The sequence below is a fragment of the Mercenaria mercenaria genome, chromosome 12 (genome assembly GCF_021730395.1).
Source record: "Mercenaria mercenaria strain notata chromosome 12, MADL_Memer_1, whole genome shotgun sequence".
Classification (NCBI taxonomy): Eukaryota; Metazoa; Mollusca; class Bivalvia; order Venerida; family Veneridae; genus Mercenaria; species Mercenaria mercenaria.
Window position 1 is genome coordinate 3,522,841 of NC_069372.1, and position 14,937 is coordinate 3,537,777.

The window sequence follows — 14,937 nt, forward strand, 5'->3', positions numbered from 1 at the left end:
AAGGGTAGATTTCCCGGAAGCACACAGCACGTCAAGCACAGCCAGAGCTATACATCGCAAAAAATAGGCCCTCCACAAACTGAAACTGTAGTGGAAAATATAGCAGATTGGCTGCTTAGAAATCCAACAAGTGCATTTCAGTTTTAAATGATTTAAGTTTGCATTAAGTTCTGTGTTGAAAATAGCAGTAGCGTCATATAGCATGTGTTACGTAATTATGGTTGTCCAAAATCGCTGCATCCAGCAGTGTGTGTCTTATCTAATCATTATAATTATGGAATAACACGTTTGCGTTTACGTCGTTTTAAGTATAGGAAACGTTGGTCTAATTGACTTGTCTAATATGAACTTAGGTGCTACCTAGAAGGCAGAGCTCCCTTGAAAAATCACCAGTGCCCCTTGAAAATTAAAGGAGTGCGGATCCGTTTTAAGAAGTTTATGTCCTTTAAGATCTATCAAAATTTTAAGAATTGATGATAATTCGTGATTTCTGAATGAATTTCTTAGAATGCACTGAGATTAAATATTGACATGCGAAAACTCTACAAATATGCTATATATGAACTAAAGAAAGTTACGGTACTTTTTAGAAGGAAGAATGTGTCCAACTTTAAGGCAAAAATACTGCTATGACAGACGTCTGGTATGGGGGAATGAAAATCATTTACATTTACAAAGCTTGTTTAAAACCTAAAAGACTAGCCATCTTTAAAAGTTAGTGATGAGAATTTTACCCAGAGAAAATCAGTGTTTGCCGAATTTCTCGAAAACTCCTGTTTTATTTACTGAACTGCTAAGTTAACAGTCTATGACATTTTTAATGGTTAATCTTTTAGCTCTACTGGTATAGAATAGGGATGGTAGTAGGAGCCTTTTTTATCTTTATTGATAATTCATAACCAATAGTTTTTTTTCCTAGTAATAAACTCTGGTCAGTGATTTTTATGCTTGTGGATGAAATATATGTGAACGGGGAGAAGAGCATTATGTGCTTTTCACAGTTCAATGCATGTATATTTTGTTCCCAAAACCTTTTTAAAAAATAACTTTATCTGCAGGCAGTACATTGGAACCTGACATCACTAACAAAACACTTGTTAAATTTCACATGAATGACTTTATTTTTTACAATGCCTTCAAAACTCATAAAAAAAAAAAAAAAAAAACTGAAATAAAAAAAAATAAAAACAAATGGCTTCCGGTGAGGATCGATCTCCCGACCTTTGATTTTCAACGCGAACTCGGTAACCACTGCACCAATGTGGAAGTATAACGTCATCTGCTTAAATATAAGTATACAAAATAAATTTCAGTTATGGCAGCGTGACGAAAATCGTTTCCCATTGAAAATATTGTATTTTATCTTTTTTTTTCTTCGTAGAAAATGTATTTAGCACTAAATTCTTATTATCAGACGCTCATTTACATTTTTATTTAACGTTCAAAGCAGTAAGCGAAACGCTTTTGTCAACCGTAAACAGCAAGCGTCTACTGACGTCTTACTGATTAATTACTATGGGCGCTTTTGTTTGTAACAAACTCAGTTCGGTTTCAAACCGGTTTGCCAAACTTTCGATTTGTTTTGTAAAACTGGTTTTGATCTCGAAAAGGTTTGTGTCATTTGTTTTCAAAAACCGCTAACCGGTTTGTCAAACCGACCAAACTGCCCCCGGAGGCGGTTTGTTCGGTTTGTTGTATCCGAAATTTATTGCAGTTCGAGAAAAAATGGCGGACCGTGTGGACCAAAATGGAAACGGTTAAAGAAAAAAAATAAGAATTGGTTCATTTCTAGTGAAAACCCGTGGTAATCTTTATGCTCAGCCGAATTCATTTGTCAATAATTACTTCTAAAAATATTCTCTTTGATTGGCATACATCGTTTTCATCAGTTTCTCTAACCGTCGAAATATTCCATTCATTTCATTCCAAGATTATTCGACCTCCAACAGTCCAAAATCCAATTACTGTTATAGAATAAAGTTTTAATTTATAGTAAATGTGTCTGTTTCTGAATGATAACCATACATATGCAATACTTTGTATTTAAATAAATGTCTCTGTTGCTAAGCAAGGGATCACTTCTTGTAGTGTAAGAAACACACTTACTTTTGTAGGAATTCTAGGTTCAAGTCCTAGCAAGAAGCCCTATGCACATTGACATAACTTTATATGCACATAAACATCATTAGTATATAAATACATATGCAAAGCAGTTCTCTAGCCTGACTAAAAGATGCAGTTTTAAATTTTAAGAGCAAAATGAGTATTTTTGTTTATTTTCATGCATACAACTATTCATATCAATGAACATTTCATTTTCCAACTAAATTTTCATTTTTTTTTATCCCTGACAACATTTTAATTGAAAATAAATTGACTGACAGCTCTACGACCTGTTAACTTGTGCTGAAAAATTGCCGAAAAACACTGCAAAGTCATAATAACTTGTGGGGGACTAATTTTCATGGATTTCATAGTTGTGTAATTAATTTCTAACAAGCCGATAAATACCATCGTTTTTTATCTTCAAAAGTTGAATTCCATAAATTCGTGTCCCCATGAAATAGCCATTTCAATATAGACAAAGCAGTTATCAACAACAAAAATAAAATGACTATTAAGTCTGTAAAAACAGCTGATCATTGTTGTCAAATGTTGTACAATTAATTACAATGCTAACTTCGGAAACAAGTTTGCACAAGTTTGTTTCAATTGATAATGCATTGTCTCGTTAGTGCCTTGATGATGGTGACTTTCTCCATGTAACTCACAGGTTCTGTTGGTTGTTCTGACTGAGCTTCTAGCTTAGCCAGTTTGTCTGCCTCTTCATTGCCTGCAAGTCCAGAATGGGATGGAATCCACTGAAGTGCTACTTTGCAGGTTATACTCAGGCTCTGCATTCTCCTGGCTAGCTGCGGAGCTTTATTGTTGATCAGAGCTTCCATGACAGACAGTGCATCTGTGAGAAAGACGACTGAGGAGCTTTCTTCTGCCGAGTCTTCAATCATTGAGACGGCCTTCGTGAGTGCTTCAGTCTCTGTCTTGTAATTGCTGCAGTGTTTTCCTGTGGCTGCGTGTAGTGTAGAGAAATTTCAGTTCACCGAAATACATATAATTATATACATAAGTATCAATTATATTTAATAATGTATATCCATGGTTTCTGGTCCCCTTAATACAGTGACATAAAAGTTCAAACTATTAAGTATTATCTGATCAAGTCAGGGGTGTCACTGGATGCCACCCAACTCATTGTTGCCAGATTTTGGATGTACAGTGTGTCATCAGAAAAAATTGTCAGAGATTAAATATGTCAACCATTTTTTGAAGAATCTTAATTAATATTTATTTAAACAAGTTTTTGTGAGGTAAATTACACTCGCTGGCCTAAAATACAACTGGTTACTTAAATCAGTCCAGCACCAGAGTCAGAGTATATGTGCTTCGCTTGAACCTTGAGTAGTATAACATTATCTATTTTTGCACATTAACTACATCACAACTGTCAAACTTTGCTGAGTGTGTCTAAAACAAGGAAACAGCAATGATTTCAATTTAGAAGTTATCCCTGTTACAAAACACTTAATCTCTAATTTTCAGCAAATTGAAATAAAAAAAGTCTGCTGGATAGTGGATACAGTTAAATGATTACATCTCAGTCTTAGTCTTTGTGGCCGGATGGTTAGGGTAGTTGATTTTAAATTATTTGTCCTTCACTGCTGTGTGTTCGAAACCTTGCTCAGGGTGTAGAATTCTTTCATGTGTGGATCTTTAAGTAATCCAGCTGACTTAAAGGACAGCGGCTTAACCTAGCTGCCCGCCCATGCCTTAAATAATGCATTGAAAGTTGATATATGACCTATACTTCTGTCAGTCTGACATTAAACTTACCAAAAACAAACATTTGTATTCACTCAATTGGTCTAATGGCTTATGTTGTTGAGTGCAAAAGGCAGTGACTCAACTGTCTATGCCATAATTAGCCTTGCTATATACACATGTTAAATAGTGTCTGCACATGAGGAGTAGTAATAGTAGTACATGTTATATAGAGTTGGCTCTTAGATACAAAATCTGTCATTTATCTCCATTTACAATAAATTGAATCAACAGTTTTTCTAGATTCGTCATTTTGTTCATACAAACCGCCTGTTTGTTCAAGAACTCATTTTAACAGAAACCAGTTTAAGTTTATCATTATTTTTTATCCAAACCAAAACCTAAAACCCAAACCGGATTTTTGCAAACAAAAGCGCCCTATGAGCATTGTGTACTGGAAGAAACCTGAACAACACCGATTTCAAAAAAGTACCACGAATTTTCAACGATAGTAATTCTATACACAGTTTTATTCATTTTCTTTTTCACACGTTTAACTGTAATGCGACGCTGTCGGCGCTGCTTCTCGGCGCCGGTAGCTCTGCTATAAAATTACTAAAAGAGGAAATCTATTTGTTCAGGCGGTAAAAGCGATAACAACATTATTACATTTGTATCTTTCCACATTAAATTTATTAAACTCGTTGAATAAAACTGATAAAATCTCGGCAGAACGTTGCATTTTATTATTTTATTCAACTCGTTCAATATGGTTAAAGAAAGAAAACCCAATTTTACAACGTTTCGTATTAAAATACTTCTTCAGACTAACATACAATATATACAAACATAAGTATGACGTCATGACGTCAATTACCACGACATCATAACGTCAAGCTATGACGTTACGTTTGGCCACTATTTGAATTGTATATATATATATATATATATATAGTCCAGACTCGTTTAACAAATTCAGTATGAAAAGACACTCATGTAATATCCTTTAATATCCTCTGTTCACGTAAATATTCGACTTAATGCAGCAGATATTTTAGTAAGAAGTATGACCACAACTTTCAAGTGTCATTAAAAATGAAATTATTCAATGATCGTAAAGTATTCACAGAGGATTTAGATGCATTACTTTTTTTTCTTTATTTCTTTATTTAAGTCTTCACACAGTTTGTTGTTTTATCAGTTTTGCCAACCCTGACCGACACGTCAGTAGGCCCTAATGTATCTTGATTTATGCTTAGATTTAAATAGATTACTCATGTTGCGGTGCATCCACGAGGCATGGCAACCCTCCATACGATTCATTGACTTACTTCTGGTTGTAACATCTTCTAATGGCTTGAATGACAGGTACGATTGTTTGTTAGTGATCGGCGTTAATATGATGACACAGTGGCACCAGCATATTGTACTCAAGGGCTTAGTTTACATTTTATCCTACCACTATGCATTTATCAGGCCGATATCTGCCTGTCGTGTGAACTTGAGGTTTATTCAGTCAATGCAGGTTTATACCGTCAATGCAACTGACGGACTACTTTTTCAAGTATATGTGCTATAGGCAATGTAAACTGGGCCAAGAGTTCGAAGCTCGAACATTTTATCATTTTATGAGGACAGCCACGGTAAAAAAATAAAAAATTGGTTCACTCTATCCTTGTAAACCTCCATACGGAATGGTACGGTGACGGTTTTTAAAGTCTGTGTGAATCGACCTTGACTTTGTTTATCTGGCGTTCATTCATTTTTAGGTAGAAATTTGCACAAGCAGTCGTTTATTGTAATTATTGGATCTAAACTATTCATGGTGGAAGGAATTTCATTATCTCACATCTTCTTGTACGGAAATGGAGTAAATTTAAGACTGCGGGCATTTGAATTCATCTCAAGCGTGGTTTTCGGCTGTATTTTATCCGAGTCAAAACCATTCTGCTTGTTTTGTGTGCGAATGCCCTGTTAGCACCGATGATTTATAATACACAGAACTTCAGAAGGCAAAGTATGGGGCATGAAATAATGTTTTATTGTAAGGAATCGTGTGTAACTGGATCAAGCAGACAAGGGTTGAAGGGCGTAGTAATTCATAAGTGAGTGAAATTCTGGATTATTTTTGTAGAGAAAAACATTTTGAAAGTAAATATATGTTATACACAGATTTTATTGACTGCAGGATAAATAGAATATTAGGTTACTGTCTTTCTTAACTTAAGTTTATCCACCTCGTCTCCGAAAGATTTATCCCCCTCGGCAAGCCTCGGGCGGATAAACCTTTCTCCAACTCGGTGGATAAACTTAAGTTAAAAAAGAGAGTAACCTAATATCCTCTATATTTACTCGTATATATTACATGGTGCTTTTATCGCTTCTTACTAATAGAACAATATATAAGAATTCTGGGCAGGGGACGTATGTGTACGGGTGGGTGAGAGAATATAAAGATGTAATATCATGAAATTGAACTGAAAGTAAAACAAGAGGCCCAAATAGGCCTAAGTTACTCACCTAAAGAGGAACTTGACCACATGACCTTGCTTCTGACAAAGTTTGCTGAACATCCTTTAAGCATTTTTTCATAGTTTTTAAGTTCTTTTGTTTTCTATATTACGCCGACGGCCCAAATATGAGTAACAATTAGAAAAAACTTCAAAAGAAGCTGTGTAAACATCTTTCTATTTTTAGTTCTGGTGTCCCTTACAAAGGACAAAAAAGAATCATTACAATGATCTTACAGACCAAGTTTGATGAAGATCCACCAAGCGATTCATGAAAAGAAGTCATTTAAAGGTATTTTCTGTTTTTCGCTCTAGTGGACAGACCTAGGGTTCGTGTGGCCCCATCTGAACAATCTTTGGAGAAAATCTTACAATAATGCTATTGTCAAAATTCCATGTAGATCTATCAAGCGGTTCATGACAAAAAGTCATTTAAATTTTTTTCATTTCTAGCTCTAGTGGCCCCTAAAAAGGCCAAACATCCCGATTTGAAAAAAAAAAATGATGAAGATCCATCCAGTGCTTCATCAGAAGAATACGTTTAAATGTATTTCTATTTTGCTCTAGTGGCTCCTTAATGGAATCAAGAGTCTCTAGTTAAACATAAGTGAGCGGAGACCTTGCAACTATGTAATAGACCAAGATTGATGAAGATCCATTCAATGGTTTGTCAGAAAAAGGTCGTTTTAAGGTATTTCTATTTTTAGCTCTAGTGTATTTGTATTAAAGGGAGGTTCTTTTTGTTTGTTTTGGGTTTAACGAAGTTTTTCAACAGTATTTCAGTTATGTAACGGCGGGCAGTTAACCTAACCAGTGTTCCTGGATTCTGTACCAGATTCGTAAATCGGCGCTGTCCCTATTGAGCAAAGCGGGCGGGCTTAGGGAGGTTGTAGTCAGGATAGAGCAAAGAAGGAGGTAAGGCAGTATTACATTCAAACATCACATTTATTCACATCAAAAGCATTGTAACAAACATCATCCATAGTAGTTATACATACATACATGAATCTATGGTTACATATACAGCTATATCCGGAAACCGCTCCAGTTATGGGGAATGCCTACTTCTTTGATGTAGTTTACATGTTAATATGTTTTATTGTAGAGATTTATGACATTTAAAGACATTATTTATCGTGCAAAAATGTTTTTGTAAAAGATCTGGATACTACCTCTCCAGATGGAGACTTTCTGTTTGTCGTTGTCGATAGAGGTAGCGTCTCTAAAGTCGACAATACAATTGAAGAATATCCTAGATAATCCGGGCTATTTATAAGAAAAACCAGAACGTGACATTTCCAGATGATGTCAAATATGTACCAAGGGGAGTCACATGATATATCCATATGATGTCACAATGTAGCCATCTTAACTCGATTAACTTCGGAATAATTTCGTATGATTTCGCAACAGAATTACGGGACCCAGATGATGGCGGATATTAAGTTAATTTGGAAGTCTTTAGTAATCATGGAATGATTAAAGGATGGCAGGTACTTATAAATTACTATAAAAGTATTAATGTAAGAGATCTTAAGTTTCCAAATGTATCAGGTATAGAAGTGGTTTCCATATGTCATAATATTCGGACAAAATTATATTCGTTACAATACCAATTCTATACTCTTTCTCATTTGCTTAAAAGTATCTTATGGAGTACAGCATTAAATACTGCACCAATTAAACACTGCAAATCTATACTTCTAATTAGTATTTTATTGCTGCAGTTGTATTTATTTAAAATATTATTTTCATATGGGTTATGACTAAGAAACCATCTTCAGTATCAAGGTCAATGTGACCTCTGACCTGTTGACCCCAGAAACAAACAATAGAAATCCTCTTCTATGTAGAGTCATGAAACTTTATAGCAATGCTGCCCATTGAAATGAAGTTGTGAACCAGGGGTATTATTTTAGATCTCCTCAATATTTTCTATATTACTGTTGACTACCACGGTTGCAAACCCACGTGAACATTCGATATGGTACAAAATAAAAAAGCGTCGTATACAGAAAAACGAGTGCTTTCCTTTGCACAAAACATATGCTAGATTTTATCAGTACTGTCTTCAAACACCTTGCCCAAATTCAAGTGTGTGCGTTATCTACACATGTGGTCAATGAAAACTCATTTGTGCAAAGTGTTTGAGAAAAGTATCAAGAATTTCTGGCAGACGCATTATGGTTAGGAAAGCAGCACGCATTATTTTTGTTTTTGACGTTTTTTATTGTATCAAAATCTGTCGGGTTATAAAGAAATTATAAGCAAAAATGTTATCTGAATAGATTGATTTCCCTCCATGTGTACGATTTCGAAGACACGTAGGTTGGCCACACTGACAATGTAGGTTTTTTTTGTTAGAATCAATCATTTTCAGGATACAATTATTGCGAAAAGAAAACAACCTAAAAAGAAGAATATTAAGCGCTAGGTAAACACTTAAGGACAATATGCGATTAAAAATATATGGAAACTGTCATCATTTCAAATACGTTTAGACAACAAACATTGAAATCCTCTTTATTCAACACACTGAGGCCCCGACATACTTTTTGCTATAAATGAAATATTAACTTCTGAAAAATGGGATGAGGAATATATAATTAATTAAAACTTTTACTACATAGACAGAAAATAATGAATTGCACAAATAGAACTAAACTGAAGGACCTTGGCCAGTTTTATAAGGGCTGTTTAAAAATAACGTAGACTTTGTCGCTAGCTTTTATATTCTATAATGAAGCAAAACAAGAAATATAACATCATGATTCGCAATCTTTCTCCAAAATGCACTGCTATGACCATACAATCAGGAGTAACGCCTCCTCGGAACCACTTGAAGGATTAAATGAACAATCAAAAAAAGTAAGGACAGTACTATTTCTATTCTTAAAATTTCAGCTCAAACAAACTACCTGCGTCTTTCACACCTGTGCTAACTGCATGCTTCTGGAAAGCAAGCATCTGACATGATTTATGATCACAACGGTTTGGGGTGACAGAATTTTAAAAGCTAAAAATACCAACTTATTTTAAGGGTTAAAAAAATGAGCAAGATTGGCATCAGAAATATTAATAATCATAACAAAAGTTCTGTTTAGAGGGGTCAATATTAAGGAATTTTGATACAAAAATCTCAAAAATGTGTTTGGTTTTCCGAGTAGAGAGGTTTCGGATTACAGGGGTATTTCTACAATACAAAACGAATAAAAATATCGGGACCACATTATTTGTTCTGTTTAGTGAGGTTATCGGATAAGAGAGGTTCGGATTAGGGAGGGTCTACTGTAACAATAATAAACATTATTTTGTAGATAATTTCAGAGTAAACCTATCATAAAACCAATTTAATGATTGCGTGTGACTGGTCAGTATATCAGAATAGGAATCATAATGAAATATATAGCGTGATTAAAATAATAAATAATAATAATAATAATAATAATAACAATAATAACATATAACGTTTTACTATGTACATGATATTTACTAAAAATGTTGCCTTTGTTGAAGGAAAGGCGGCTGTTTTTAAAGTCTCGTAAAACTATGCCGTTCCTATTTATCCCTGTATTGTGTGCTTTATCTGCACATTTTGTATGAAATCGCCCATTATTTATAAACCACATTACAATTTCATGCAGTTCATCCCTGCAAATTGTGTAAATACTAAAACGTACAGTAACAATTTAAACTCTGGGTAACTACAGTCTGAAGTAGCATTGGATTTTATTTTGCTTATGGAAAAAAAAAACAAAGACAAATATCAAACAGGGAATGCCACGTACCAAAAACGCAGCCTCCCCAAAACGAAACCCACAGCCCACAGCACGCAGATCTGCACACCACAAACACAAACACATACACACACAGATACTCGCACACAAAGCCAATACACGAGGACAAAACGAACAAAGGAACACAGTGGGGTACCGCCTTGGAACGGTCAGTGGCAAAAGCACCTCTGGGGAGCTTAAACCGGTTTATGGTGCGCACCCAACCTCACTCTTACCCCCACCATGTTCCAAAGACACGGGACAGTGTAAATAAAAGTAAGTCAAGGAAAAAGTTTTCAAGACATACCAATCCCCAACGATTACGTGATTCCTGCGCAAACGCGAGGACGCGTCCATTTTGTGATAATAGAAAAACAAGATTATGACGGAAAAACAAGTCATATTGCTTGTCATGTAAATATCAGTATTCGTTTCCTTTAAACTCCAGTTTGTATACGGCAAAATAGCCCAGTCGGGTAATATGCAGATAACAACAGAAAATCAGGAGGTCGCTTTGTACGAGTTCGAATTATCATAAGGATTTCTGATATATCTTTTTGCCCTAATCGCTTTCATTTCTGTTCCCGTATTTTTCGTTTCTTATATTGATTGCTTGTATTTGCATATTTGTCCTTATATAACATAAAACATAATAATATTATGTTCATTATTCGCTTTAGTATATGCATTTAACTAATAACATCTTTGATATGACACTGAACTTTCTCATTTGTCATATTGGCTTCAAATATTTCTCTGTCGTTTTGTGATAGAAAAATGAAGGAATCGATTTTTTTTAATGCAAAAATGAAAAGAAATTAACTGTCGTAGCTGAACCCATACGGTAAAAGCTTTGTAGAGCATACACAGTTTGTTTTATCTGTGAGCTAATTTGTATTTGGGATGAAAAGTAGAAACACATCATTTAAATCTATTGATAACCATGTTTGTAAACATCACGTAATCGTTGGGGCATAGTACATCTTCACAAGTCAGTCTGTGTGTTTTTTTGGGTTTAGGGACTTTTTCAACAATTTTCAGTCATTTCAATTATGATATGTTCTTGTAGCAGTGAGCACAATGCCCAGCTTACAGTGCTGCCTCAATGGAATATCACTAAACATTTGAAAATTCCAGAAAGTTGAGCCTTATTTTCCAAATCGAAAACGAGACTGCCATAACAAAATCTCTTTGGTAAACATCTAAACTTGAAAGTTAAAAGTTAAAAGTTAGTCTGTATCTTAAAAGAATGAAAGTATTTTTTTCTGGTCCGGCAGTTGTTAAATATTGACATGTATCGCATCAAATTTACTGCAGATGGAAAACAATATTTTCTTGCTATCTCATCTAGCATTAATGATTAAAAACTAAACATGACAACTTGTACGTAATATGTATAAGTTTATCTTGGCATCAAACAATTTGCTTAAAATAGTCGCAAAAATATTTGATAGAACCTCACAAAGAATGCGCTTTAAAGCTTTTCAGTATATATTTCATTGCAATTTACATTCGCTTTGTTCTATAAACAGTACGTGGATTCAGACAGGGTACATCATGAAAACTGATTGAAATAGACATTTCTAACGTAAACGTAAATCGGAAACAGATTACTGAATCCATAAATGTTATTTGCAAATAATGGTCTAAGGGAGATACTATTGCATTACCATTGGATGAAATTGTCTCCCCTAGACCACAAATTAGTCTAAAATTTTACGGATTCAGTATTCCGTTTCGTAATTACGTTTACGTTAGAAAGGTCTAATACTAGTAGATAAATAACTTAAACACTTTTTGCTGACAAGAACCATCCTAAAATAGCAAAGAAATAGCAGAAAATTGGAAACAAGTCGGTCTTGGTCATAAAGTACAGAAGGAAATCGTATCGGTATCCTTTTCTTCAGTTAGCCTGTGTGTTTCATCTTAATTTGATTAATGTGCCATTCCATAGTGTATGCTATATCTGACAATAACTAAAATTAAACTTGCATGCAAGCTGTGTCTTTTATATACATCACTTCTAATTCATAACAAAAGTTTTCTACCATCATCTGCTATTTGTCATTGTTGTTGAAATTAATATTCTACTCTGTCAGTAATCATCTGCATTTAACAATACTATACTTTATGCCAGGTTCAAGACCGCAATCATATGTTGAGAAGAGAACATCTTGATTGTTTCACAATAAGTCTGTCTGTGGACTGTCATTCTAAGTAATGATGCACGAAGTTTGCCACAACTAATTTCATCATATCTGTAATCTACCAAGATCCATCAGCCACTCTATTATAATTCGTTGGCTCTCTTCAGCTGGTAACACACAAAGTTTCTCCTATGAACGGTTCTGCCAGTGGATCTTGAACACGGAAATATAATGTGTAATTCTTTCACTTTAGTTTTCTTCTGTAAAGATAATACAGTTATTACACAAAGTACAAGTCGTTAAACACGGAGCAGAAAAACACAGCACTAAGAATTTTATGAGAGGCATTTCATATTCTATATTCTATATTATTTCTTGAGACCGTAAAGTACTTTAAACAAAAATGATTCCAACCAAGATAATGCTATTGTATTTTAAAATCTGACATTTCAATTGTGCAGAACCAATTGAGAATTACAATATAAAATATGTCAGTTTAAGAAAATATACTCAAACTGAAAAGTGCCTTATGAAGTTGTTAAATAATTTTCTAATTCAGCCCAGGTGGCAAATAACTGGATACAGTTCCATACGAGGATGCTACAAGCTAATTTGGAAAATATCTATCAAGTGGTACATTGGAACAGACAATTCAAAGAGCAATGGAAAAAAATGAAATCACCGTTGTATTAGTGAAATAATGACCAATAACGAGCATTTTACGCTTAAATCGGTAACCATCAGGTTGCGTTTAACCGTGAACGTATACTCGTAACATCGAAAAAATATATTCATATTCTGAAAATAGAGAGCTTGATCTGTAATTTCATACTTTCTCGTCAAACTTCTGCATTCCAGTCCTTAAATGTGGATCGACTTTAAATCTGTATTGCAATTTCTGATAGATGTTTAATGAAGAACGACGGACCTTCTGCGTATACTAATAGCTTAACCTATGGTTCAATTAGGCTTAAGATTGGGTCTTCTCCAAACAACAGTTTGTAAAACTGTTCTATATTAACTCTTACTGTATACGGCTATCTCGACTTTTGTGGTAGGGTGTTAAAGGGATCTTACTTGTGTTTTCTTTTAACTGGGTAGGAGACAAGAGCTGTCGCAAGAAACAGCGCGTTAGTCTCATTTTGATTCTGGATAGTGAAACAGTGCACATTTGTGGAAACTAGAAGTGTCACTTAAGCATGATTATATTGGAAATAGATTAAGTCTGAGTAGTATAGTAAATGGAACATCTGGGCCGCTTTTTAAATTTAATTAAAAAATTTTTTTTATAAAAATCAACAATTTTCATAAATTATTTTTTTTTTAATTAAATTTAAAAAGTGTACCAGACATTCCATTTACTATACTACTATTAAAACGTATATTTTTTTAAAACAACTTTTTAATTTAAAATTATATTTTTTTTTAAAACAACTTTTTAATTTAAAATCAACAAGTATATTTTTTTTAAACAAAATAATTTATAATTGTTTGTTCGTTTGCTCTTTGATTGTTAACTTTTAGTATTTTATACAATAAATCGTACAACGGTACTTTGTCTTGTAACATTGTAATGAAAAATAAACAATAGTAACCACAGAGCGCACTTGATTTAAATTAAAATACATATAATATAGATGAGTTTACAAAATAAAATATATTGTTTGGAAGAAAGAAGATTTACTGATAATATAAACCCCCATTATGTTATAACAAAAAACGGGAGAAAAATGATAAAAGCTACTTGTGCGTCCTGTGGAAGAATGAAATCAAAGTTTGTTAAAACTACTATGACAGCAGGTAATTTAGACATCCATAAAGCAGTGTTACCTTTATTACCTAAAAAAGGGTTAACACTTCCAGGATATGACTATTGTGGACCAGGAAATTCTTTAGATAATGGACCTCCTGTCAACGAACTGGATGCAGTATGTAACACCCACGACTTTTGTTATGACAGCGGTGTAAAAAAGGGTATATGTGACAAACAAATGCTTTCCAACCTAAATAACACTAAATCAAAAACATTTGGAGAAAAGATTGCAAAACATTTAGTTGTAAAACCTATAATTAAAACGAAATACAAACTTGGTCTCGGACATAAGTCAAAAAACGGGAAAAGGGGGTATACTCTGCCCCCGAAATAAATTAGAGTGATGAATTAGCAGAAGAATTACACAAACCAATTAAAAGAAAATTTAGGAAACGAAGAGTGATTGTCAATGATATTGATGATACTTGGTCTGCCGATTTAGTTGATATGCAAGCTTTTTCAAAATACAATAAAGGAGTAAAGTACTTGTTAACCGTTATTGATATATTCAGTAAATATGCTTGGGTTATTCCATTAAAGAATAAAACCGGATAATCTGTTACTGAAGCATTTGAAAAAATAATTTTAGAAGGACGATTACCAGTAAATTTATGGGTAGATGAAGGAAAACAATTTTATAATAAAAAGTTTGAATCATTTTTGAATAAAAATAAGATTAATATGTACCATACATTTAATGAAGGAAAGGCTGTAGTAATCGAAAGATTTAATAGAAGTTTAAAAAGAATAATGTGGAAATACTTTACAGCAAATAATACTTATACTTATTTAGATAATTTACAGGAAATGGTTGATAAATATAACAAAACAAAACATTCTAGTATAAAAATGACACCAACCGAAGCTAGTAA

General features: G+C 33.7%; 1 long non-coding RNA gene across 1 annotated transcript in view; it reads right to left on the bottom strand.

Annotated features, from left to right (window-relative positions):
• Positions 1–7,255: 7,255 nt before the first annotated feature.
• Positions 7,256–14,937, bottom strand: part of LOC128547184 (uncharacterized) — a 30,278-nt gene continuing 22,596 nt past the window's right edge. Inside the window, exon 3 of the long non-coding RNA XR_008366357.1 lies at positions 7,256–12,512. This is a non-coding gene — a long non-coding RNA (uncharacterized LOC128547184). The remainder of the gene's footprint in view (positions 12,513–14,937) is intronic.